The sequence below is a fragment of the Rhipicephalus microplus genome, chromosome 5 (assembly GCF_043290135.1).
Source record: "Rhipicephalus microplus isolate Deutch F79 chromosome 5, USDA_Rmic, whole genome shotgun sequence".
Classification (NCBI taxonomy): Eukaryota; Metazoa; Arthropoda; class Arachnida; order Ixodida; family Ixodidae; genus Rhipicephalus; species Rhipicephalus microplus.
Window position 1 is genome coordinate 213180407 of NC_134704.1, and position 24992 is coordinate 213205398.

Genomic DNA, 24992 nt, shown 5'->3' on the forward strand with positions numbered 1-24992 from the left:
ACTCGCCCAAGCAGCTGTTTTAGCAATTACCTTTGTAAATAGCTCATATACGACGGAGTGCAAGCTGATCCACCTGAAACTCTTCAAGTCCTTGTCATCTCCTTTTTTATGTATCAACATTTTTGTGACCACACCAATCCCTATCAATAGAATGTTTTCGATGTTTACAACTTCAATATTTGTCCTGTTTCAAACGCTTTTGGACCCCTTACGCTATCTAACTTGTAAAGGGAAAAGTATTTGATCAGTTTCACTTTTGTGTTTCTCTCTTTTCATCGTGTGGTGATTTTAAAGCATCTTTCCATACGTGCGAGCGAGCGTGCATAGTTTCAATCATGTCGTTTACGTTGCATGTGACCACTTCACGAAAACTGTAAATTTTGAGGGATACTCGTCCATCTGGGCTGGAATATTCAAATTACGACAACAGCACTGGCTCGGAAGACGACATTGGCACTTTTGATTTTAGCGCGGACAACGAGAGTTCGTCAAACCACCCCGGAACATAAGCGGTCATTCACCAGTGAGTTTAGTAGCTTTGTGCTCAGGCCGTGTTACTGCGGCGCGCGTCGGTGCAAGTTGATCCGATGTGTGCTGAAGAATAGGGCTCTTATCTGCAGGATGTCCACTTCCTTTGGGTGGGACCACTTGCCTGCAGCTGCGCAGTGTGTGCAATTTCGTGCGCGGAGGCAACCGGGACTGAACCTTAAAACTGCGTTACGTATAGTGCCGCACAGCGCTTCGTGAGCGCTGCCTACTTTTTGTTTCTTACTGTTAAAGTTATTGGAGAGCCATGCAAAAGGACAGATAAATATGCTTGAACGCATATTTTTCACAAGCTGACCTACAGCGAGAGAGACGGTTCTTGGAAGTCCCACAGTCCATTTTGCTCCTACACTTAACACTCGTCAGGGCTAAGGACACCAGCCGGAAAAAAAAAAAAACACACACAGGAGCTGTAAATTATGCTATGAACAAAGAAAAGTTGAACAGAAAGCAAGTGTTTTTTATGAAACATGTGTAACAAACCTGCGTTTTACCTCATTACGAAACTGCTTCGCACGGTGGCATGAAAGTCACTAGGTGTAATGTTATTTTATGTACACGAAAACTTTTGTATTTACAGCACTTATATTGTCACGGGGTCGTGACGTGGCTGAAGACAGGAGACTTTGTGCTGGAATTTACCTGTTTATTTGGGCGAACCTGAGCTCGGTAAACAGAATGTCCGATTACAGTAGCAGTCTTGCACTGATAGCGGCGAACGAACGGAGCGTCGGCCGTCGATCAACTACTGACAAGCGGCGAAGCGCGTCGGCATTTATACTCTTACCGTCGAATGTTCTAGCATTATAGCTGGCGGTGGCGAAGGTTCCAGAATAATCTGTACCGTTCGCAAAGTGGGCGTGATCTTATCGAAATGATATACTACAGTCCGGAAGCTTCTCGAAAAACTGCAGGCGCGGTTTGCGCTGATAATTGTGTAGTGTTTTGGGACGATAACAAAACTTGGGAAAGGGAACGCGTGGCATTGCCCACCTCTGAAAAAGGCATCGTCCCAATGCATTAACTAAAAATGAAGGTACAGCAATAATGCAAGAAAGTACAATGAATAAATTACGATACAATATAATAATAATAAAAAAAACATTGTTTCAGTTTGTTAACACACATGAAATGGCTTGAGGCGCATGACATGAACGACTTCAGGTCGCGATCGGAGTCGATGAGAGCTCGTGATCCCGTCGGGGACAACCTTGTAATCAAGTGGGCCGAGACGTCGAACCACCCTGTACAGTCCGAAGTACCGTCGCAGAAGCTTTTCACTTAGTCCACGTCGGCGTATCGGCGTCCACACCCAAACACGTCCACCGGGCTGGTATTCCACGAAGCGTCGTCGAAGATTGTAACGGCGGCTGTTAGTCGTCTGTTGATTCTTGATACGGAGAAGCGCGAGTTGTCGCGCTTCTTTGGCGCGTTGAAGGTACTCACTCACATCCGAGGTTTTCTTCGCCAGCGACGTTGGTTAACAAGGCATTGAGCGTCGTTGCCGGGTTCCTTCCGTAGACCAATTTGTATGGAGATATCTGCGTCGTCTCCTGCACCGCCGTGTTGTATGCGAAGGTCACGTACGGAAGAATGGCGTCCCACGTCTTGTGTTTGACATCGACAAGCATTGCCAGCATGTCGGCGATCGTCTTCTTAAGCCGCTCGGTGAGGCCGTTGGTCTGTGGGTGGTACGCTGTCGTCCGGCGGTGGTTTGTCTGGCTGTATGCAAGATCACTCGAGTTAAGTCGGCAGTAAATGCCGTTCCTCTGTCGGTGATAAGGACCTCCAGGGCGCCGTGACGTAGGAGGATATTTTCGAGCAAGAACTTAGCTACCTCGGATGCACTGCCCTTGGGAAGGGCTTTTGCCTCGACGTAGCGGGTGAGGTAGTCAGTAGCTACAACAATCCACTTGTTTCCAAAAGACGACGTCGGGAACGGCCCCAGAAGGTCCATACCAATCTGCTGGAAAGGTCGGCAAGGTGGTTCAATTGGCTGCAGAAGTCCCTCTGCCCTTGTCGGCGGTGTTTTGCGTCGCTGACAGTCCCAGCATGTCCTCACATAACGAGTGACGTCGGTGGTAAGACGTGGCCAGAAGTACCTTTCTTTTATTTTATTTATTTATTTATTTATTCAATACTGCCAGCCACCCTTTGGCAGCCAGGGCAGGAGTGGTACAGTGCAGAGTTTGAACACAAAGTTTACACGCGACCAGTAACACGGTCTGCGGTACACAGGGAAACAATAATGCAGTAAGCTTACAGATTGTCACGACACACAAGCGCACGCAATCAGTAACACGGCCCACGATTCGCAAAGCAGCAGTAATTCTCGTTACAAATAGCTACATGAATATACAATAAAACCGGCAATGCTAGTCTAATGCAAAACACACAAAGTACACTACGCGCATTGACCAGGAAGCGTGAAAAAAAAAATTAATCGGATGTTGCCATATAGATAAAAGATATTGCACAAACAAAAAAAAAAAAAGACAAGCAGTGTGCGTTGTGGCATGGTAGCAAGATAACACGTGAAATACGTTAGTTCAATAGGACAGGGGAACAAGACCAGCACTTCCAATCATGCACAATTTTGAATAGCCGTTTAAAAAGCATTTTGATTAGTTAAGTTAGTAACGTCGCGTGGCAAAGTGTTCCATTCTGCTATCGTTCTCGGGAAAAAGGATAGACGGTGAGCGTTTGTTCTCGTGAAAGGCATTAGGATTGTTTTGTTGTGCTTGTTCCGGGTGGGGCGTGACATGTTGAATTCGAGATAAGTATTGAAGTCAAGCTTTGAATAACCATTGACTATGCTGTGTAATATTTTAAGTCGATGTAATTTACGGCGGGACTCTAGTGTTGGTAGGTCAGAACGCCTGCGCAGTTCTGTCACGGATACCCGCCTGCTGTATGCGTTGTGAATAAATCGCAGCGCTTTCTTTTGTACCCGTTCGAGCATCGCTGAATCCGTCTTTGTGTGTGGGTCCCAAACAACGTGTGCATATTCGAGCAAGGGGCGGACCAGCGTAGTGTACGCAACGGTCTTCGTTCTGCTTCTTGTATCCTCGCGAGCGTGCGAGAAACACCGAGGTGCCCTGCCGTCGGATCGTCGTGCAGGGCCTGCAGGAGCTCTGGTCGCAGAGCTGAAGGCACCACAAGGAGGTACTTGGCACGAAGCGGTGAAAAGTTTTTATTTGGAGAACACCGTTTCGCAGGAAGAACGACGCAAGTGCGCGCTTGAATACCTTCGGGACTTCGGCGGTCCTGCCTTCGAGGTATCCTATTAGGGCCTTAAGTTCCGGGTCGGCTTGCTGTCGTTCAGCGAAGTCGTCGATAGTTATTGTTCCCAAAAAGTAGTCGTTATCCGGGTTGTTGGGTGGCGGTTGGTCGACAGGCACACGAGAGCGACAGTCGGCGTCGGAGTGTTTCTTGCCGGACTTGTAAACGACGGTAATGTCATATTCTTGAAGTCTCCGGCTCCATCGTGCGAGGCGACCTGAAGGGTCCTTCAAGGTGGCTAGCCAACACAAGGCGTGGTAGTCGCTCACAACTTTGAAGGGTCTGTCGTAGAGGTAGGGGTGAAATTTCGACGTAGCCCAGATGATGGCGAGGCACTCCTTTTCTGTTGTGGAATAATTGGCTGCTTTGGATAGCAATCGCCTGGCATAACTAATAACCCTTTCAAGTTCGTCAGCCCTCTGCACAAGAATGGCGCCAAGACCTACGCTGCTTGCGTCAGTGTGTATTTCTGTCTCGGCGAATTTTTCGAAATGGGCAAGTAATGGAGGCGTCTGGAGGCGATGTTTAAGCTCCTGGAAAGCGTGTTTCTGCGGCGTTTCCCACTTGAATTCCACGTCGGCCTTGGTAAGGCTAGTGAAAAGATCAGCGATGCGGGCGAAGTTTTTCACGAACCGCCTATAATAGGCGCACAGGCCCAGAAATCGGCGCACCGCCTTCTTGTCAGTGGGCGGCGGGAAGTCCGCGATGGCGACTGTTTTCCGTCGATTGGGACGGACTCCAGACTTGCTAATAACGTGCCCCAGAAACAAGAGCTCCTCTAGCTCAAATCTGCACTTTTCTGGCTTCAGTGTGAGTCCAGACGTCTTGATGGCTTGAAGTACAGCTTCAAGGCGCAGAAGTTACTCGTCGAAACTCGAGGGAAACGCAACGACGCCTGTTACAAGCTGCCACTCTAGCGTCGCCAGCGCGAAGCCGGCGACTGGAATGAGAGCAGGTTAGTTCGTTCCGTACGCAAGTAGAGACAGTGAAGAGATCAGAGACGTGAGAAAACAAAACAAACTTTACTCTAGTGATATTGCAGCACACGGGATCTAGTACAACACTTCAATACAACTAACAAAATACATCAACACTTGATACAACTAGAAAAAATACATATAAAAAAACAATAAGTCAGCTTACGAGAGAGAACTATTACAAACTACACAAACTAAGAACAATAGAACTACGGAGGAGAAAGTTCGAAGATATAAATAGAACTACGGAGGAGAAAGTTCGAAGATATAAACAGATGAAGGCATACGTGTGATGACCGGCAGCATTGCGTCCCCGACGATCGGATGCGAGAAGTCGAAGAGAATTCTGGCACGACTGCCATGTCGGCAGTGTTGCAACGCTGGTGGCTCCGGGAGGTTAGGACTTACAGGCGACCTCGGGCAGGTTGAGCTAACTCGAGGCGAAGTCCCGATGTCTGCGTTGCAGACGTTAATATCGCGTCACAATTAGACGAACGGCTAAGTTTAGGTGGCCAGCCGATACAGAGCCACACTAAAAACTTCTAGATGAGATACTTGTTAATCTGTTTCTAACCCATGTTGGTCAGCGACTAGCCTGGCTAGCAGGGCAAAATCCTGCGCTTAAATCCCGCTCGTGTCCCCTCGCTCTCTTCCTTGGGGACAAGAGACCTCTACATGGGTCCAATCATGCGCGTTTCATTGTTGGAAACTCCGCCTCAAAAAATATACTGACCAGTGAGTTTTAATTAAGTGAGGGCCCTCACGGCTTGGCCACCAGAAGTTTTCCCGTGGGAACAGTCAGACTGTTTGGCTCTCAGCCGGTGCGTCCCGTAGTCTAAACCTTGTTCGGGGTACATCGCGGCCTTCCACGACCCTACAGACGCCGCCGTAGGTACAAAGGATCAAACGTCGGCGGCGACGTTCGAAGAAGAACACCCCATTCTGCTCTTTCCGACTCTCTTTCATGCGTCCGCCGTTCCAACTGGTCAGCGGGGTAGTATGGCGCTTGTTAATTGCCATGACGCCGGGTCGCGAAAATGGCAGTCCGTGACATTGCCCCCCTTTTTCAGAATAATATACATAACATTTGCTCACACGGAGGGGAATATTTCGACAACAAGGAACAAAACACCACCAAAAGGGAGACATGAGGACTGTCCTTCTCATACACAACAGAAATAGGCAGAGTGCATCAAAGTAACAACAAAAGGGAAAAAACAATTTAGAGTACCAGCTTTAGTTACATGCAACAATATCAATGCGCTATACAAACAAGAAAAAGAAATAGCCGTGTATGGCCACCATCAATACAGAATACACTGCACGAATGTATACTACGAAACAAAACGGAACAGGTGCGCTCCTCTACTGTAGTGAAATCCTTCAATGTGCATTGCAACATGTAAAAACAACCAATGCACCAAGCAAGAAGAAAATAACTCAAAATAGACTTCTTATACAATGAAATACGCACATACAAACAGAAAACAAACGACGAAAGGAATAAAAAAAAATAACATGCTCCCCAGACCTCAAGGACTATATCCGGCTCAAGTAATCGGCTCCCACGTTTTCGCTACCCTTAATATGCGTAATTGTGATTGGTACTCTTGGAGTAGTTAACTCCATCGAAATACTCGAGCGTTGAGCTGTTTTGCCTGTTGCATATAACTCAGAGTCTGGTGGTCTGTCTGGGCACAAAAATGTACTCCATATAAGTACATGGAGAATTTCTGAATTCCCCATATCAACGCGAGACATTCGCATTCGATGGTACTATAGGAAGCCTCCCGTGGAAGCAGCTTTCGGCTGGCATAAGCTGTGGGGTGGAGATTGCCTTCGTGGGCCTGCATGAGCACGGCTCCGAGACTTGTGTCCGATGCGCCCGTTCGAAGTACGAATGGTTGGTGCAAATTTGGTAGCCGTAGTATCGGCTCCGTAGAGACATGTTGTTTGAGACTTCGAAAAGCCTCCTCGTGGCCTGCTGTCCATTTCACCGAGTTGGCTTCGCCCTTCCGGGTTAAATCTGTAAGGGGAGCACTGACTTCTGCGTAATTCGGGATAAATTCCCGATAGTACCCGGTCAAACCAAGGAAGGTGCGCACTTGTCTCTTGGTTGAAGGACGTGGTGCAACTTCGATCTTGTCGAGTGTTTTTCCAGTGGTTGCAATCTGCCCCTGCCAACTCGGTGTCCCAAGAAGTCGATTTCTTCCACACCAAGTCCGCATTTACTGGGGCGCACTGTAAGCCCGGCCCTCTGTATGCGCTCAAAAAGCAGTCCCAGAGACCTCAGGTGCTCTTCCCATGTCTCGGTGGCTACCAGTACATCATCGTAGTAATGGTCCACACCGGGTATACCTTCCGCAACCTCCCGCATCAACAGAGGCGCTGTCTTGATGCCGAATGGCATGAAGCGGAACTGATATAGTCCCGATGTCGTCGAGAAGGCCGTCTTCGCTTTGGACTCTTTTGTCAGCGGGATTTGCCAATAGCCCTTCACGAAGTCGAGCTTTGAGAAATACTTCTTTCCCACTGTAGCAAACACTGCGTCGGTTCTTGTCATAGGTTCGGAGTCGGCCACCAGAACGTTGTTCAGGCGTCAAAAATCGATACACAGTCGATTTGTAGCGTCGGGTTTCTTTACCAAAATGACTGGCGAAATATGAGGTGACTGATTTCTCAATGATGCCGAGCTTCTCAATCTCCCGCACCTCTTTCTCTACACCTTCCCGCGTTGCAAAGGGAAGAGGGTATTAAGACGATGGCGTTCCAGACACTGCGATCAGACTCAACTCCGTCTTTAAGGTATAAGGCGGAAATACTTGTTTATTTAACTGCGCTCGGAAGCGCTCTGCTGTCACTTGAGCGTCCCCGCGTCCTTCGCTCGCGCTCTTCTTCTTTCTCGTTTCCTTGTCCCAGCCCAGAACGTGAAAAATAATCAACATTCCCGGCCGCGCAAAGTTAAACACATAGTTCAAGTGGGTACAGTCTTTGTGCCGGCCTGATCGCAAGGTGACCGCCTTGCAACTTGATCTTGCAAGAACGAATGAGACCGTCTGCACTGCGGTACACTTCCGTGACCCTTGCAAGCTTCCATAGCTGGCGTGGCGTGTTGTCCGCATGCACGAGAACGATGTCCCCTTGGTTCAATGCTGTATTTGATTTCGTGTCGGCAAACTGTGCAGATCGTAATTGCAACAGGTATTCTTTTTGCCAACGCTTCCAAAAACTTGCAACCAGCAGCTTCCTGTAGTTGTATCTGTGTATGGCGTCTCATCGTTTGGAATTAGTGTTAACTTCGTCAGCGGTCGCATACGGTATGGAAGTCAACCTTCGTCCAAGGAAAAGTTCGGCTGGCGTCAAAGTGCAAGGTTCTCCTGCATCTGTCTCGATGAAAGTCAGAGGCCTAGAGTTTACGACTGCTTCGACCTCCGCCAGCACTGTCGATATTTCTTCGTAGTTCAGACGAGCTTTGCCGATAATTTTTCGCAGCGGAAGTTTCACTAATCGTACAAGGCGCTCCCACCATCCACCCCACCAAGGAGCATTTGGTGCTATAAACTTCCATGAAATACCAATGGTGCTGAGGTGACCAGCGACGTCCTCTTCAGAGAACATTCGGTGTAGCCGCTTTCTATCTGCCGATGTCTTGTCAAAGCTTCGTGCATTGTCAGAATAGATCACCCTAGGTAATCCTCTCCGAGCTGCAAATCGTCGCAGGCACAGCAGGAAAGCCTCGGATGTCATTTCCGAGACAAGCTTGAGATGCACGGCTCTAGATACGGCGCACGTAAAAAGTGCAACGTAGCACTTTGTGTCCCCTTTCTCCGTCCGAGCATACAGAGGGCCCGCGAAGTCGACTCGTACAACTTCGAACGGGTTCGTTGGTGACACTCGATGACTTCTTAACGAAGCAGTCTCAGCACTTCCTGGGCCCGCACTGAAACGCTTGCAATATTGCAGCCATGCAGCACTCTTTTCACCAAAGAGCCAGCTCAATAAATCCAGTAGCGTTCCCGAAGCTGCGTAAGTGTATCTCTAACTCCTCCATGTAAGACTTGAAGATGGGCTCTGTTTGCCAAAAGTGTCGAAAAGTGGTGGCTTGACGGCATTATGATTGGGTGCTTGACATCTTGTGTGGAATGCATGAGGGATAAACGGCCTCAAAAACCGAAGAATTCCGTCTTTGTCTAAGTAAGGGCGTAGTTCAGCGATTCGAGATGTAGACTCGACTGGCTGGCCGTTGGTCAAAGTGGTGAGTTCTTCAAGAAAGCCTTGCTCTTGTGTACATCTTATCAAATACTGTTCAGCGTTCAGGATTTCTGTTTCCACGAGATGTCTCGTATGATTACTTCTTTTTCTGCATCAGTCTGTAAATCTGAAAATCCATGCAGTGACTCTGAGTAGGTGCTGAAGCCTGCTGTACCGTTGAATATCAATTATCGGAACTGAGAAGCATGTCATTAGTGCGACGTGGACTGTTGTAACTTCACCTTGGGTGGCTTCCGCTATGTCTAGTTCACTGAACTGTAGGGGCCATTCAGACATCGGTTTAGTTAGCCACTCGAGACCATGCCATCATTTTGAGCTGCACAGCAGTCTTTCAAGCGTCGCGCCACGTGTGAGTAGGTCAGCCGGGTTGTCCGTTTCAGGACAGTATCTCCACTTTGATGGATCTGTAGTGCACCTAATTTCATTGACTCTGTTCGCTACGAACTGTTTCCACTTTTTGACGTCACCTTTTATCCATGACAACACAATGGCGGAATCTGTCCACATCAGGAGTCAACTTGAACATTCCTCAAAGCGCTTTTCACGTATGCCAAGATTCTTGAGCCGATTAAGGCAGCCAGCAGCTCCAATCGCAACAGTGTTGCCTCCTTAATGGGTGCTACACGGGACTTCGCAATCAACAGTATCGGCTCCTCAGGACTTGATACGACGTATATCGCTGTTCCGTATGCCGCTGGACTGGCATCGCAGAAAACATGTACTTGTAGCACATTGGGCTTCTTTGCTCCGCCGCCCAGATAGCAAGGAACGACGACGTCTTGCAGTTGCGGCAGCTGGATGACCCAATCAATCCATTCTTTTTGCAGGTCATTGGGTAGTACTTCATCCCAGCCAATTCCTCGTATCCACTGTCTCTGAAACAATATTCGTACGGCAATAGTATATGGTCCTACAAATGCCAACGGGTCAAATATTCTTGATGCTGACTGCAAGACGAATCGATTTGTATTCGTCTGTGCTGTCAAAAACAGGAGTAGATTTTCAACCGAAAAGTTGAATTCATCCTTTGCAGGATTCCAAACCGAACCCAGGACCTTGACCGACGTTTCGTGAAGAACGACCATCTCATTACCAGTAAATTTTACTTGATTTTCAAGCGTGCGCACCAAATTTGCTGAATTTGTTGTCCATTTTCGCAATGTCATGCTGGCCGATTTGATTATTGTGCGCGCTTCTCGGCATAATTTAGCGGCTTCCTCTTCTGTGTCGGCACCAGTGACTAAGTCATCCACGTAAAACGACTCGGCAAGAGTTTGCGCTGTTTGTGCCAAGACAGCCGGTGCACTTTTTTTTCTTGTACCGAGTTGCTGTGAAGCACAGGTGACGTCGGTTTTCCACGCCGAGAGTACGTCGACTGACTGGCCACGGGGAGTGTTCCATGTTCTCATCCTTTGGCATCTTTAAAATCACTCTTCTCCAGGCTTTCCAGCTCGATACACAGGAAGTTGAGCACACGGTCCAGTCCCACGGGTGTAGCCTCAGCTCTCGAGTCATATGCCAACTGGACGGCACAGGATCGATGATACTGCACGACCATATCCCGTGGAAGAGCACGCAGTAGGATGTCGCAGAGCATTGACGAAAATGACGACTTGTGCACACCCAAAGTCTCTAAGCCTCGGATGTTCACGAGAACTTGGTCGTACAAGCTGCGTAGCGCTTTGGTGTCAGTCGATGAACGGACAGGTCTTAACATTTGTAGCTTGGCAAAATATTCTTGCTCCACGCGCGTCTTGTCCCCAAATCGCTTCTGTAGCATTTTGATGGCGTCAGTGTAGCAACTTTCTGTCGTCGGAAGGCCCGCAATTACTGATACAGCGTCTCCTTTAAGATACAGTCGCAGATAATGAAACTTCTCTGTGGCAGTGATGCGATTGCTACTATGAACAATTTGGTAAAATTGTTCCCAAAATTCGGTCCACTAGCATAAGTCTCAAAAAAAAGGAGCTATTGTCAGTTTAGGCAATTTAACTCTAGTTCCGTCTGATGGTGCTGCGACTGTCTGGGCAACTGTTTCTTCAGTTCTGGTCGATGTCCTTAGCATGCGATCTTTCTTGCTGAGAATCTCTGCGAGAATGCACGTAGCACTGTCCTCGTATTGTAAGACAGCGCTATATTCGACTTCGAACTTCTCATCAGGTATATGCGGCTCAATCTCGCTGTTCAGGTTTTTAAACTGTTCGTTATTAGCCTTCAGCCTCTCATATATGGAGTTGAGCTGGTCATAGGAGGCAGAGTCGTTAGCAAGAAGCCCACTTGCCTCGTTTATAATCCTCGTCTTCTGTGCTCGCTGCGACGTCCGCTTCAACTTCAGTCGCTCCATGCCGCTGCAGTTGACTGGTAGCCATTCGTAGGGTCCTGGTTTTCAATCCCGGTTCTTCGGCACCAATATTAAGACGATGGCATTCCAGACACTGCGATCAGACTCAACTCCATCTTTAAGGGATAAGGCAAAAACATACTTGTTTATTTAACTGCGCTCGGAAGCGTTCTGCTGTCACTTGAGTGTCCTCGCGTCCTTCGCTTTCGCACTTCTTCTTCCTCGTTTCCTTGTCCCAGCCCAGAACGTGAAAACTAATCAACAGCTTCGCCATCTAATAAGCTTCTCCATCTCCCGCACCTTTTTCTCTACACCTTCCCGCGTTGCAAAGGGAAGAGGGTATTGTTTCACGTGGACGGACGGGGTTACTCGTGGTGAGTTCGAAGTTGCAGTGAACCCAGTCAGTTTTGCCCGGGACATCCGAGAAAATACGAGCGTGTTCCCTGACAATTCTTTGCAGCTGTCCGATCTGTTGAGCGTCCAGTTTGTCGGACAGCTTCACGTCTTCTTCCCCTTCAACTTTCAGCCAGTCAGGGGTTGGAATATTCTCGTCCTCGCTCGATTCCACTACACCAAATGTCACATTGCACACCTTGGTGAAGGGGCTGTCCCTCTCCTCGTATCTTTTCAGTAAGTTGGCGTGGAAGATTTTTCTGCCGCCAGCCGTGTCTACGACATAGTCAGCTTCACCTTTCTTTTCCCGGACTTCAAAAGGGCCATTCCATTGCAGCAGCAGCAGCTTGTTCGTGTCGATGGGAAATAAAATCAGTACCTTGTCTGCGGGGTTGAAACTCCGCTCCTTCGCCTTTCGATTGTACAGCTTCGTGTACCGTGCTCCAGCTTTTTCCAACTCCTCGTGTGCCAGGCGGCACATTTTCTCCAAACAGTTACGAAGGTTGAAGACATGCTGGTACGTCGTCTTAGCTTCTTCAGTCAAGTCGGCGTTCGTCCACAGCTCCTTCAGTATCGCCAAGGGTCCCCTCACATGGCGGCCGTAGAGAAGCTCGAAGGGTGAAAACCCCGTACTGGCCTGCGGAACCTCCCTATAGGCAAAGAGGAGAGGTGCCAGGTAGCGGTCCCAATCTCGGTTTTTTGGCGCACATGCGCTTCAACATTAATTTTAAGGTGCCGTTGAATTTTTCCACCAAGCCATTCGCCATGGGGTGATATGGGGTGGTGTGGAGCTGGCGCACGGAAAGGAGCCGCGCTACTTCTTTCATCAGGTCCGATGTGAAGTTCGTGCCACGGTCGCTCACTACCTCGCGGGGGACGCCAAATCGGGAGAACATCTCGACCAGGGCTTCGCCCACTCGCTCAGTTTCGATACTCGGGAGCGCCACTGCGTCTGGATACCGGGTGGCATAATCCATCAAAGTCAAAATGTATCGGTTCCCATGCTTTGAGGGCGGGTGAATCGGTCCCACTATTTCGAACGGGGTGTCGATTATGGGTGCCCTGCCCAGTGGTACATGTGGTACACGGCCCTTTGGTACGGTGCGCTGACAAATGTCACAGGAGGCGACGAACCTTTTTACGTCAGCGGTGATGCCTGGCCAAAAGAACTCCTCCGAGATCCAGTCCTTGGTTTTCTGCGTGCCCAAGTGTCCTGCCATTATACCATTGTGTGCTGTTTTAAGCACAGCTTCTCGGTGGCAGTGCGGAATGACTAATTGGCGTACAAGCCGTCCGTTGGCCTCTGTGTACTGTCGATACAGCAGTCCCTGTTCTTGTTTATACTCGACGCTTTCCTTCTCATTTCGGCATGTTTGCTTCCCGCCGATCTTCTCAAAACCCTGTTTGAGTGTCGCATCTCCCCTCTGCTCGCAGCCATAGTTATCTCCCGGCAATCCCGCCGTGGTCCCAGGTGTACGAAGCTTGGCAAATTTTTCCGGCTGTGCATGTGCTTGGGAACGGGTGATAGCTGCTGCTACAGGCTCTTCTCTTAACTCCTTTGTCGAGACAGGTTTTTCAGTCTCCTTTCTGGGATCATTAGGAGGTCTTACGCCATCGATATTGCTCAGAATGAGGTCATACAGTGGATCTTGCAGACATAATGCTGTCAGATTGCCAGTAAAGTAGGGGGTGTCAGCCTCAATCCGTGCTTCGGGCAGCATCCTCGCTGTTCCGTCAACCAAGTAGACGAGTCTGCTTGTACTTGTCAGCTCGTCTTCTTTCACCAATTTCCTCCGCACGATTACTGTGTTGCACCCCGTATCCCGCAACACTGATATGTCTGTGCCTCGGAGGGTCCCTGTGGCCACTGGTATGTTCTCGGCCAGATTTTTCGGCGGTGTCACCCTTACGGTGTTGACGACGGGGACTTTTTCGCCATTCCTAAGCTCGATATACCCGTCGCATATGGGATCCTCACGCGTTTCCCTTGGTGCGTAGAGGCAGGACACCTGGAGTGAGTTATTTGCTCCTGACTGGCAGTCGTTTACCCTATGTCCTTTCTTCCCACACTTGGAGCAGACGATGGCTACATTAGCGGCAGGTCTGTTGCGACACAAGAGCGGCGGGTGATTCCCACCATTGCAAATATAGCACCGTGGTAGTGGAGCGTGGCTGTTGCCTCCTTTCTCGTATTTCCCCTTCTTGTCCGTTATGGGACCATCTTTCTTTGTTTTCGCTAGGCCTGCTCCACCCTGAGCTTCCAAAAACTGGTCTGCCAGCTCAAGCACGTCTCCCAGGGATTCCCCCTTCTTTCTTTTAAATATAATGCCAGGTTCGAACCACATTCATGCAAAAACCTCTCTCTGGTCAACAATGCGCGGAGGGACTCGAATCCTGTCTCAGTTTTGGACAGTTCAACCCATCTATCGAAGTAATGTCTTAAGCGAGCCGCGTACTGTGTTGTGGTTTCACCCTCTACTGGCCTCTCCTTATTAAACTAGTCTCGGAACCCATCCGCCGTGAAGCGAAAGCGCTTCAGGGGGGCAGTTTTAACCTTGGTGTAGTCCGCTGCATCTGTAGGCGGTAGCCTGCCATAAACACTTAGCGCCTCTCCTGTAAGACATGTAGAAAGCGCTGTCGCCTATTGGCTTTCAGGCCACTTTTGCCCTCTGGCGATGCTCTCAAACCAGCGTATAAACGCATCGAAGTCGTCCCTTCCTTCGTCAAAGGTGACGAGCAGTCTACCTGTGTGTATTCTCAAACTTGGCTCCTCCCCGGCATCGCCGTGCTCACTGCTGGATCGGCTCACACTGCCACTCTCACTGAGGCGGATCTTTAATTGCGGTAACTGCACTTCAGGTTCTCCGGATTCCCTTGCGGCTTCTCATTCTTTCTTCCTTTCTTCGCGTTCTCTCCCCTTTTCTTCACGCTCTCTCTCCCTTTCTTTTTCCTTTTCCTCACGAGCCAGTGCCCTCTCTTCTCTGGCTAACACCTGCGCCTGTTCCTGCTGCTCCTTAACCCATTGTCTCAGTTCGGCGCCCTCGAGGCCTAACTGTTTACCGTGCGCGATCCACTTATCAAAATATACACTCCATACTGCAAACTGTCACTATAATGCCACTATAAAAACAGCGCAATCACAAGCAGGATGCAACCGCTTCAACTGTGCGGCTCTATCACCACGCTGTCCACACGGTTCTCGTTCACCCCTCAATGTCTTACTCTTGTACGGAACGTCCTCGTCGTGGACGCCAGTTTTGTTACAAGCTGCCACTCTAGCGTCGGCAGCGCGAAGTCGGCGACAGGAATGACAGCAGGTTAGTTCGTTTTGTACGCAAGCAGAGACAGTGAAGAGACCAGAGACGTGAGAAAACAAAACAAACTTTACTCTAGCGATATTGCAGCACACGGGATCTACTACAACACTTCAATACAACTAACAAAATACATCAACACTTGATACAACTAAAAAAATACATATAAAAATACATATATAAGAAACAATAAATCAGCTTACGAGAGAGAACTATTACAAACTACACAAACTAACAACAATAGAACTACGGAGGAGAAAGTTCGAAGATATAAACAGGTGAAGGCATACGTGTGATGACCGGCAGCGTTGCGTCCCCGACGATCGGATGCGAGAAGTCGAAGAGAGTTCTGGCACGACTGCCATGTCGGCGGTGTTGCAACGCTGGTGGCTCCGGGAGGCTAGGGCTTGCAGGTAACCTCGGGCAGGTTGAGCTAACTCGAGGCGTCCCGATGTCTACGTTGCAGACGTTAATATCGCATCACAACTAGACGAACGGCTAAGTTTAGGTGGCCAGCCGATACAGAGCAACACTAAAAACTTCTAGATGAGACACTAGTTGATCTGTTTCTAAACGATGTTGGTCAGCGACTAGCCTGTCTAGCAGGGCAAAATCCCACGCTTAAACCCCCCTCGTGTCCCCTCGCTCTCTTCCTTAGGGACAAAAGACCTCTATATGAGTCCAATCATGCGCGTTTCATTGTTGGAAACTCCGCCCCAAAAAATATACTGACCCCACCTCTTTTTAATTAGGAGAGGGCCCTCAACTTAGCGAGAGTGACAACCTGTAGGGGTGCTGTCATACGGCTTGGCCACCAGAAGTTTTGCCGCGGGAACGGTCAGACTGTTTGGCTCTCAGCCAGTGCGTCCCGTAGTCTAAACCTTGTTCGGGGTACATCACGGCCTTCCACGACCCTGCAGACGCCGCCGTAGGTACAAAGGATCAAACGTCGGCAGCGACGTTCGAAGAAGAACACCCCATTCTGCTCTTCCCGGCTCTTTCATGCGCCCGCCGTTCCCGGCTACCAGCGGGGTAGTACAGCGCCCGTTAATTGTCGTGACGCCGGGTCACAAAAATGGCAGTCCGTGACAACGTCCTCCAAGTACACAAGGCAAGTCTGCCACTTCAATCCTGCAAGTACTGTATCCATAACGCGTTGAAAAGTTGCATGCGCCTGTTATAAACGCCGTCTTCCCTCGGTCTCTTTCGTCGACTTCGATTTGCCAATAGCCAGTTGTCACAGAACGAGCGCTCAAAATGGGCGCGCCGCCAACTTCTTGCGATAACGCGCGGGAGAGACGCGGCGAGGTCAACGAAAAAAAAAAAGAAAAGAGAAAACAAGCATCCAAGGCTCCCCGGGCGCGCGACGCTCTCCCCTCGGAAGCGTGGCTTCGCCAACGAACCTCCTCACCCCACATAGGCGGCCGAGCAAGCTCTGGAAATTTCCAGAAGGAAAGGGGCGTATATGTCGGGTTGAGTCATCTGTCGGGGACGGCCCCCGTACAGTTTCGCGCGTCTCCCCAGCCTTCGCTGCTTATCGCGCCGACGAAATGACGAGAACTTTCTGGAATGTTGCGCGGAAGGTATTTAACCGAGCAGCCGAGACGAGAGATCAGGAGAAGACGGAAGTTAGCGCCAGAGCGCGTAGGGGTTCCGCCGTGTAGTCGGAGAAGGTTTTGTCCGTAGGGACAAAGCAGGAGAAGACGGAAGTTAGCGCCAGAGCGCGTAAGGATTCCGCCGTGTAGTCGGCGAAGGTTTTGTCCGTGGAGACAAAGCAGGAGAAGAAGATGATTTCCACCTGAGGGGTGACGACTCGAGCTACAGGCAAGGTGGGTTTACCGCTATCGAGCGAAGACGCGTGGCAACAGCTGCGTGTGTGAAGCCGACGTGTTTCCGGCGAAGAAGTTTGAAGCTTGGAGAGTGGCCTATTGAAGACGTGAGGTTTCCTGGAAGAGAAATTTCGGCGAGGTTTCCTGGAAGAGAAACTTCGGGGGCTGCGGAACGACAACAACGCTGGACTTTGAGTGAGTGATTCTCGGAAGAGTATCATCCAGACTTTTGTTCCAAGAACTTTGGACTGAATAGGTTTTCTATCTCTTTAGTCTTTAAGTGTCTTGGTTGTTTAATGCATACGACTGCATTGTAGTGTGTACTGTTGTCTGTGTTCGTTGTTTCGAGTGGGGCTGATTGTACTGTGTACTACGTTGTTTGATTGGTGACATATTGAACTAACTGTTGTGGAGTGTGCATTTTTGCGTATTGTTTTCGATCTACCATTATTGAGAATATAATTTTGTTTGTTTATCAACTCTCGGCTCTGACTTGTTCTTTGGGCCACAGCCGGCTTCCGCTGGTGCGCCAAGTTGTGTAATGTTGTGTAATACTACCCAAGATAGAGCGCGTGTCGTATATAAGATAAGATGCACATGGAAGTGTCTGGCTCTCTGACGTCACTGTTAAGTTCTTTGTTAGATATAAGACCGCCGCGGGTGTGCGGTGCGATTCTTTTCCGTTGTATTGCTCGTTGAAATAAACATGTGTGTTGGCTAGTCGGCTCCCAAGTTGTGAAGACATAACAGTGGCGACGAAGATGGGATGAGACTCGGGCACGTTCGCCGGGCCTCGGCTGTAGCTCACGTCACGGCACCAGTATTCTAGGAGCGGAAAGCGTCCTGGTGGATTACCACGACATGGCTTCCTTTGGCCGGTTTGAGCCGTTCACGGAAGAGGGAGACGAAGACTTCGACTCATATGCGGAACGCTTTGAACATTACGTCCGAGCGACCCAGGTCAGTGAAGACTTGAAGGTGTCAGTCTTTGTCACCGCCATTGGAAAACAGGCCTACCGCACGTTGAAGAATTTATTGGCCCCGACCAAGCCGGAAGAGAAAACGTACGACGAACTACTCCAAATACTGAAAGGGCACTATTCCCCGAAGCCTTTGGTGATAGCGGAAAGATTCCGGTTCAACCGTCGGTCGCAGCGGGAAAATGAGTCAGTTGCCGCATTTGCGTTAGAATTAAAAAGGCTGGCTGGATCGTGCGAGTTCGGCCAATTCTTGGATGACGCCCTGCGGGATCGGTTCGTGGCCGGACTGAGAGATGAAACGGCACAAGCAGAGCTGCTTAAGAAGAGTACCCTGACGTTTCAAGCTGCCTATGACCTGGCGAAAAGTGGGGAACTCGCTCGCACAGAAACCAGAAAAATTCACCCCAAAGAACTCGGTGACGTGAACTTGGTGCGGCCACACCACCCCCAACGGTCCACAGGTACGAAAAGGGGCGTGAGCGGTAACGCGGAGCGGCATGCCGAGGCGACGGACTGTTCGCGTTGCGGAGCAGCGCATGACGCCACCACCTGCCCTTTTCGCAAATATCGATGTCGTGCCTGCAAAAAGGTGGGACACCTGGCAAGGGTCTGCAGAACAACGCCACGTTCGGTGCATTCTCTCATCGATGGTACTGGCTTAGAAGACTCTGGTGACTGGGACGATAAAAGTGGTGAGAACGAGGTCTTGCTTAGTCATATTTTTTCATGTCGGAGTAGTCACGGTGGCTACGCTGTGAAAGTTAAGATCGCAGGCAGGAATGTCACGATGCAGGTTGATACCGGAGCCTCTGTGTCTATTGTGCCAGAAAAAATGTACAGACAGTATTGGCCGAATGTACCCCTAGAAAGATGTAGTTTACGGTTAAAAACGTATGGCGGTTCCACACTAGCAGTTGCCGGAAAGTTGACGGTGCATGTAGAGCACGACGGGCAAACCGAGACCTTGCCGTTGATTGTAGTCCGGACGAAAAAAAATTGTGACACTTTGTTGTTGGGCCGCAACTGGCTAGAGGCTTTGAAGCTGAATTGGGCAAGCGTGTGTAATATCAACTTTGATAAAGCAAACACACATGATAGATCAGCCGCACTCATCGAAAAATTTTCGGAAGTGTTTAATCAATCACTAGGACTGATAGCTGACACGTCGGTCAAACTGGTGCTAAAAGACAGCTGTACGCCTGTTTTCTGCAAACATCGGCCTGTGCCATTCGCACTCCGGAACGCGGTAGCGTCGGAGTTGCAGTCGCTAGTGGAATCTGGAGTACTGGTTCCAGTAAAACACAGTGAATGGGCAACGCCTCTAGTAGTTGTCCCCAAGGCAAACAACAAAGTGCGAATATGCGGAGACTACAAAGTGACCCTAAACCGTTGTCTGAGAACTGATTATTACCCTCTGCCAACAATGGAAGATACGTTTGTAGCGCTGCATGGATGCAAGTGGTTTACTGTCCTTGACCTGTCGACAGCGTACCAACAGTTGCAGCTGCACCCCGAGTCGCAACCCTTGGTCACTGTCAACACCCACCTAGGCCTTTTTCAATATACACGTATGCCGTACGGTATAACAAGTGCTCCATCCATTTTCCAAGCGGTAATGGATGATATGCTGAAGGGGTTGGACAGAGTGTCATGTTATCTTGATGATGTGTTAATAGCGGGGGAAACGATGGAAGAGTGTTATGATAGGGTGGAAGCTGTGCTGACAAGGTTCCAGGAACGAGGGGTGAAATTGCGGAAAGAAAAATGCAAGTTTTTTGAGAAGTCTGTGACTTATTTGGGGCACGTGATTGGGGAAAGCGGAATCCGCCCTTCAGAGGACAAGGTGCGTGCTATAAAAGAAGCACCGACTCCAAAGAACAAGAATGAGTTGAGGGCTTACCTAGGCTTGATAAATTTCTATGGGAAGTTCGTACCGAACATGTCAGCACAACTTAAGCCATTGCATGACTTGCTAGCTGTGAATGCCAAGTGGGAATGGACGGAGGTCGCCGAAAAAGCCTTCAAAGCATCCAAGAGCTGGTTGCTGAGCACGTCCGTACTCACCTACTATAACCCTTCAAGGGAGCTAGGGCTCGTTTGTGACGCATCTGCGTATGGTTTAGGCGCAGTCCTTTTTCACAAGGTAGGATCAGAAGAAAGGCCAATCGCTTTTGCCTCTAGAACGCTCACTAAAACAGAGCAGGCGTACGCCCATATCGAAAAAGAAGCACTGGCTGTCGTGTACGGGTTAAAGAAGTTTCACAAGTACCTTTTTGGGCGAAAATTTGTAATATACTCAGACCATCAGCCCTTGGCGGGATTATTGGGAGAGGATAGGCCGATTCCTGCGATGTCAGCGGCACGCGTGCAGCGATGGGCTCTGCAGATTGCTGCGTATGAGTACAAATGGGTTTATCGCAAATCACGCGATATAGGCAATGCAGACGCACTATCGCGCCTGCCGCTTCGGAACTCTGATGACGTGTCGGAGTACATCGGCTTTTCGATGCTAGACGAGCTCCCACTCTCCGCAGAACACATCAGAAGGGAAACGAGAACAGACAGCCTGTTGTCAAAAGTGTTGTTTTACACGCAGAGCGGTTGGCCTTCAAAAGTGTCTGACGATGCACTGGCGCCCTATTTTGTGCGACGCCACGAGCTTTCTGTTGACAGAGAATGTGTGACGTGGGGAAACCGGGTGATAGTACCATTGTCTCTCCGCGACAAAGTGCTATCACTGTTGCACGAGGGCCATCCTGGAATGGCACGTATGAAAATGCTGTCTAGAAGCCACGTATGGTGGCCTCGCCTTACGCCGGATGTTGAGCAAAAAGTTAAAGAATGTGTAACATGCCAGTTGACGCAAAATGCGGCGCCCAAGGTTCCGGTGATGTCATGGGGAGTGGCGGGGCGCCGGTGGGAGCGTGTGCACTTAGATTTTGCGCATCGAGACCAGCATTGGTTCCTAGTACTTATTGATTCGTACTCCAAGTGGGTTGAAGTGTTTCTGATGAGGTCAACTAATAGCGAAAAGACAATAGAGAAATTGCGCACCGTATTTGCCGCGTACGGATTACCGGAAGAAGTGGTAACAGACAATGGGCCCCAATTTACTTCGGAACTTTTCGAGACGTTCATGAGTCGTAATGGCATCCGGCACACTAAATCGCCGCCTTATCACCCGGCATCGAATGGCAGCGCAGAGCGTTGTGTACAGACGTTAAAGAAAAATCTTCTTAAGCAGGTCATGGACGAGCAGAAGAATGGGCGGATGAAGTCTCTCCAGCAGCGGATCGACCAATTCCTATTCAATTATAGGAACACGCCAACAGGTGTTACTGAAGAGACGCCGGCCCAGCTGTTCTTATCGTGGAAACCTAGAACCAGGTTGAGCTTTCTCCATCCAGATATCGAGCAAAGGATGAAAGAAAAGCTAGAGCGAACAAGGCAGGCAGCCAATCGGCGACGTGGAGCTTGGAGAGACTTCGAGGAAGGGGAAGACGTCCTCGTACAAGGACTGCGCCCCGGGGAAGGAGAGTGGTTGAGCGGTAAGGTAAAAAAACGCGAGAGTTTAAGCACTTATGTGATAGGGATAGGGAACGAGGAGAGGTACGTGCATGTTGATCATATGAGACCACGAACATTCCAGGAGTGTTTCCCGCCTTCGGTTCAGGTGCCGTCTGCAAACTACGAACTTCCCGCATGCACCCAAGACGTTGTGCCTCGCAGGTCTTTAGGTGCCCCTGTACCCATCGAGGGCGCACGAGAGACGGCCGACCCCGATCAAGTCGAGGAGCAGGCAGAAGATACAAACAAAGAACCGGTCAACCTACCGGGCCCTTCATCTGCTGGTGGGGACTGCGGCGGGGGCGAGACTCAATCTTCCCCACCGGAACTTCCGGAACTTCGACGCAGCACCCGGCAAAGACGACCGCCGGATCGGTACTAAAAAAAAAAAAAAAAAAAAAAAAAACACTTGGGGGGGGGGAAGGAGTGTTGTGTAATACTACCCAAGATAGAGCGCGTGTCGTATATAAGATAAGATGCACATGGAAGTGTCTGGCTCTCTGACGTCACTGTTAAGTTCTTTGTTAGATATAAGACCGCCGCGGGTGTGCGGTGCGATTCTTTTCCGTTGTATTGCTCGTTGAAATAAACATGTGTGTTGGCTAGTCGGCTCCCAAGTTGTGAAGACATAACAGGTTTTCTATCTCTTTAGTCTTTAAGTGTCTTGGTTGTTTAATGCATACGACTGCATTGTAGTGTGTACTGTTGTCTGTGTTCGTTGTTTCGAGTGGGGCTGATTGTACTGTGTACTACGTTGTTTGATTGGTGACATATTGAACTAACTGTTGTGGAGTGTGCATTTTTGCGTATTGTTTTCGATCTACCATTATTGAGAATATAATTTTGTTTGTTTATCAACTCTCGGCTCTGACTTGTTCTTTGGGCCACAGCCGGCTTCCGCTGGTGCGCCAAAAAGGACCACTTCTAAATTGTCCACGCTTTCGTGGTGCGGTTCGGGGGGCCGATACTTCGGCCCTTGGAATTAGCCCGGCGATCGGCTCCCTAATTAACAGGACCTGTGTGTGACAATTAATCTGGCGTCCGCGACAGGACCTTTTGGTGCACAGTGTGTCCAAAGTAGTGAGAAAGAGCCTCGAGTTGTTGATAGTGCTATCGGAACAATTTTGTGTGTTGTTCAGTGTTCTCGTTAACGAGTGCAGGGGAGTGTTCCAATAGACTGATTTAGGCAGATACTTTTTACACGCGGCAAGACTTTATTTGCGAGACACCATGGATCTCGAAAAGTTAGTTGCTCTGGGTGAGAAGATGGGTCTTTCTGGCGCCGAACTACGGAAGTGGGTAAGCTAGAAGGAGAAAGAGGCAGCGGAGAGAGCCAAGGAAGAAAAAGCAGCTGAGTTAGAACGAGAGAGGTTGGCAGCTGAGAGGGCCAAGGAAGAAAAAGCAGCTGAGTTGGAGAGAGAAAGGCTGGCCGCTGAAAGGGCGAGAGAAGAAAGAGAAGCAAAGGAGCGACAGCTGAAAGAAGAAAGAGAGGCAAAAGAGCGACAGCTGAAGGAAGAAAGAGAGTAGCAATTGAAGTTGGAGCTGGAGAGAGAAAAGTTGGCAGCCGAAAGGGCGAGAGAAGAAAGAGAAGCGGAGATGGCTGAAAGGGAACGGCAGCGGCAGCAAGAGATGGAACTCGAGCAACTCCGTTTGCAACGTCCAGTAATCATAAAATTTCTAGATTATCGGGAAAAGACTTCTGTATTAAAGAACACATTTAAGCTAAAGGGAACTACGATGTCTATTTCTGAGGACTTCGCTAGCAGGGTACGGGAAGTACGAAGAAATTTGTGGAAGAGCGCGGCTGAAGAAAAGAGAAATGGCGCAAAGGTTAAGCTAATATACGACAAATTGAGCATTGATGACACCCTGTATGGTTGGAATGAAACCGAAAAATCGCGCTTTAAGCTTCAAAAGAAGAAGGGAAACTGACGTCGGGATCCTGTATCTGAGCCATTAAGAATCCTAAATGTAAATTGCCGAAGTGTGGTAAACAAAGCCACTGAATTAGAATTATTGCTTCTTACTCATGATCCAGACTTAATAACACTTACAGAAACATGGTTGCATAGTACAATATTTGATAGTGAAATAATTTCACCTGGTTATAGTATGCTAAGAAAAGATCGCGAAAGTAAGGGAGGAGGCGTTGCAGTTGTATTTAAGAAATGTCTCAAAGTAATTAGGATGCCAGATATTCCACAAGTGGAAGGCTTATTCTGCAAAATGTACCACAATAATATTCAATATATTGTAGCTTCCATATACAGACCCCCGACCTCGTCCATTGAAGTCATCAATGAATTAAAAAAATATCTGTGCACTCATGCAAAGTCAGGAGCTCGGATAATTTTATCAGGAGATTTCAACCTACCAGATATAGATTGGACCTCTCTTTCAACTACTAAGCATAACGATATCATAGGAGAAGCAATGCTCGACGTTGCTTTTACTTTTGATTTGTTACAAGTTGTTCACGATTTCACTAGGGTGCAGGGAAGTTCGAAGTCAGTACTAGATCTCTTTTTTGTTAGTGGATGTATTAAGTCTTCGACCACCTGTGAAGTGGTTCCTGGTATTTCTGACCACAGTGCTGTACTATTGACCCTGGCAAATGGCTTTATGACACGGAAACGAAAAACGTCATGTTTTCGAAATTTTTTGCGAGCTGACGATACATCAATTATAGATCTCCTCTCCCTCAACTTCGACTCGTTTTTAAACAGTACTGCTGATGTGCAAGGCCACTGGGACTCATTTAAAGATTTGGTGAATGAATGTATTGATCGCTTCGTTCCATGTGTTGTTAAAAAGAAGAAAGAAAGGAACCCCTGGATTTCTCGGGACACGTTGCATCTCAAAAGGAAGCTAAAACGATTAAAAAAGCGTCGTAGTCTTGGGAATATCGCTGGTATAAACGAAGAGATTTCAGAAATTGCAACTAAAATAAAACACCAAATCCATATTGACAAACAGCTGTATTATGGTGAATCATTACCAAACTTCATTAAAACGTGTCCTGAGAGATTTTGGCGGAGCATTAAGCCTACATCTACTGAATGTAATGTTTTTGTAATTAATGGCGTTGATGTGCATGATAGCAAGGTTATTTCGAATGTCTTTAATCAACAATTTAAATCGGTTTTCACCATTGACAATAATGTTCTTCCCTCATTCGATGCAGATTATCCACCTATACCTGACGTTGTTATCAGTGAGCATGGCATTCTAAATATGCTACTTAAACTCAATGTTAAAAAGACACCCGGACCGCATAGCATTCCAAATGCATTTTTAAAGCGTTATGCCGGGTGGATCGCCAAATATCTGTATGTTTTATTTTCAGAATCGCTACACGAAGGTCGAGTACCAGATGATTGGAGGGCCGCCAGAGTCAAGCTTCTTTATAAGTCGGGTAAAAAGCAACTTATCTCAAATTATCGTCCTATTTCATTAACGTCAACTACCTGTAAACTTATAGAACACATAAT

The 24992-nt window shown here is 48.7% G+C and overlaps 1 protein-coding gene across 2 annotated transcripts in view; it reads right to left on the reverse strand.

Moving 5' to 3' along the window:
* The window catches only part of Wdr82 (WD repeat domain 82), a 165760-nt gene that overhangs the window by 113730 nt on the left and 27038 nt on the right, over window positions 1-24992 (reverse strand). The window lies entirely within an intron of this gene.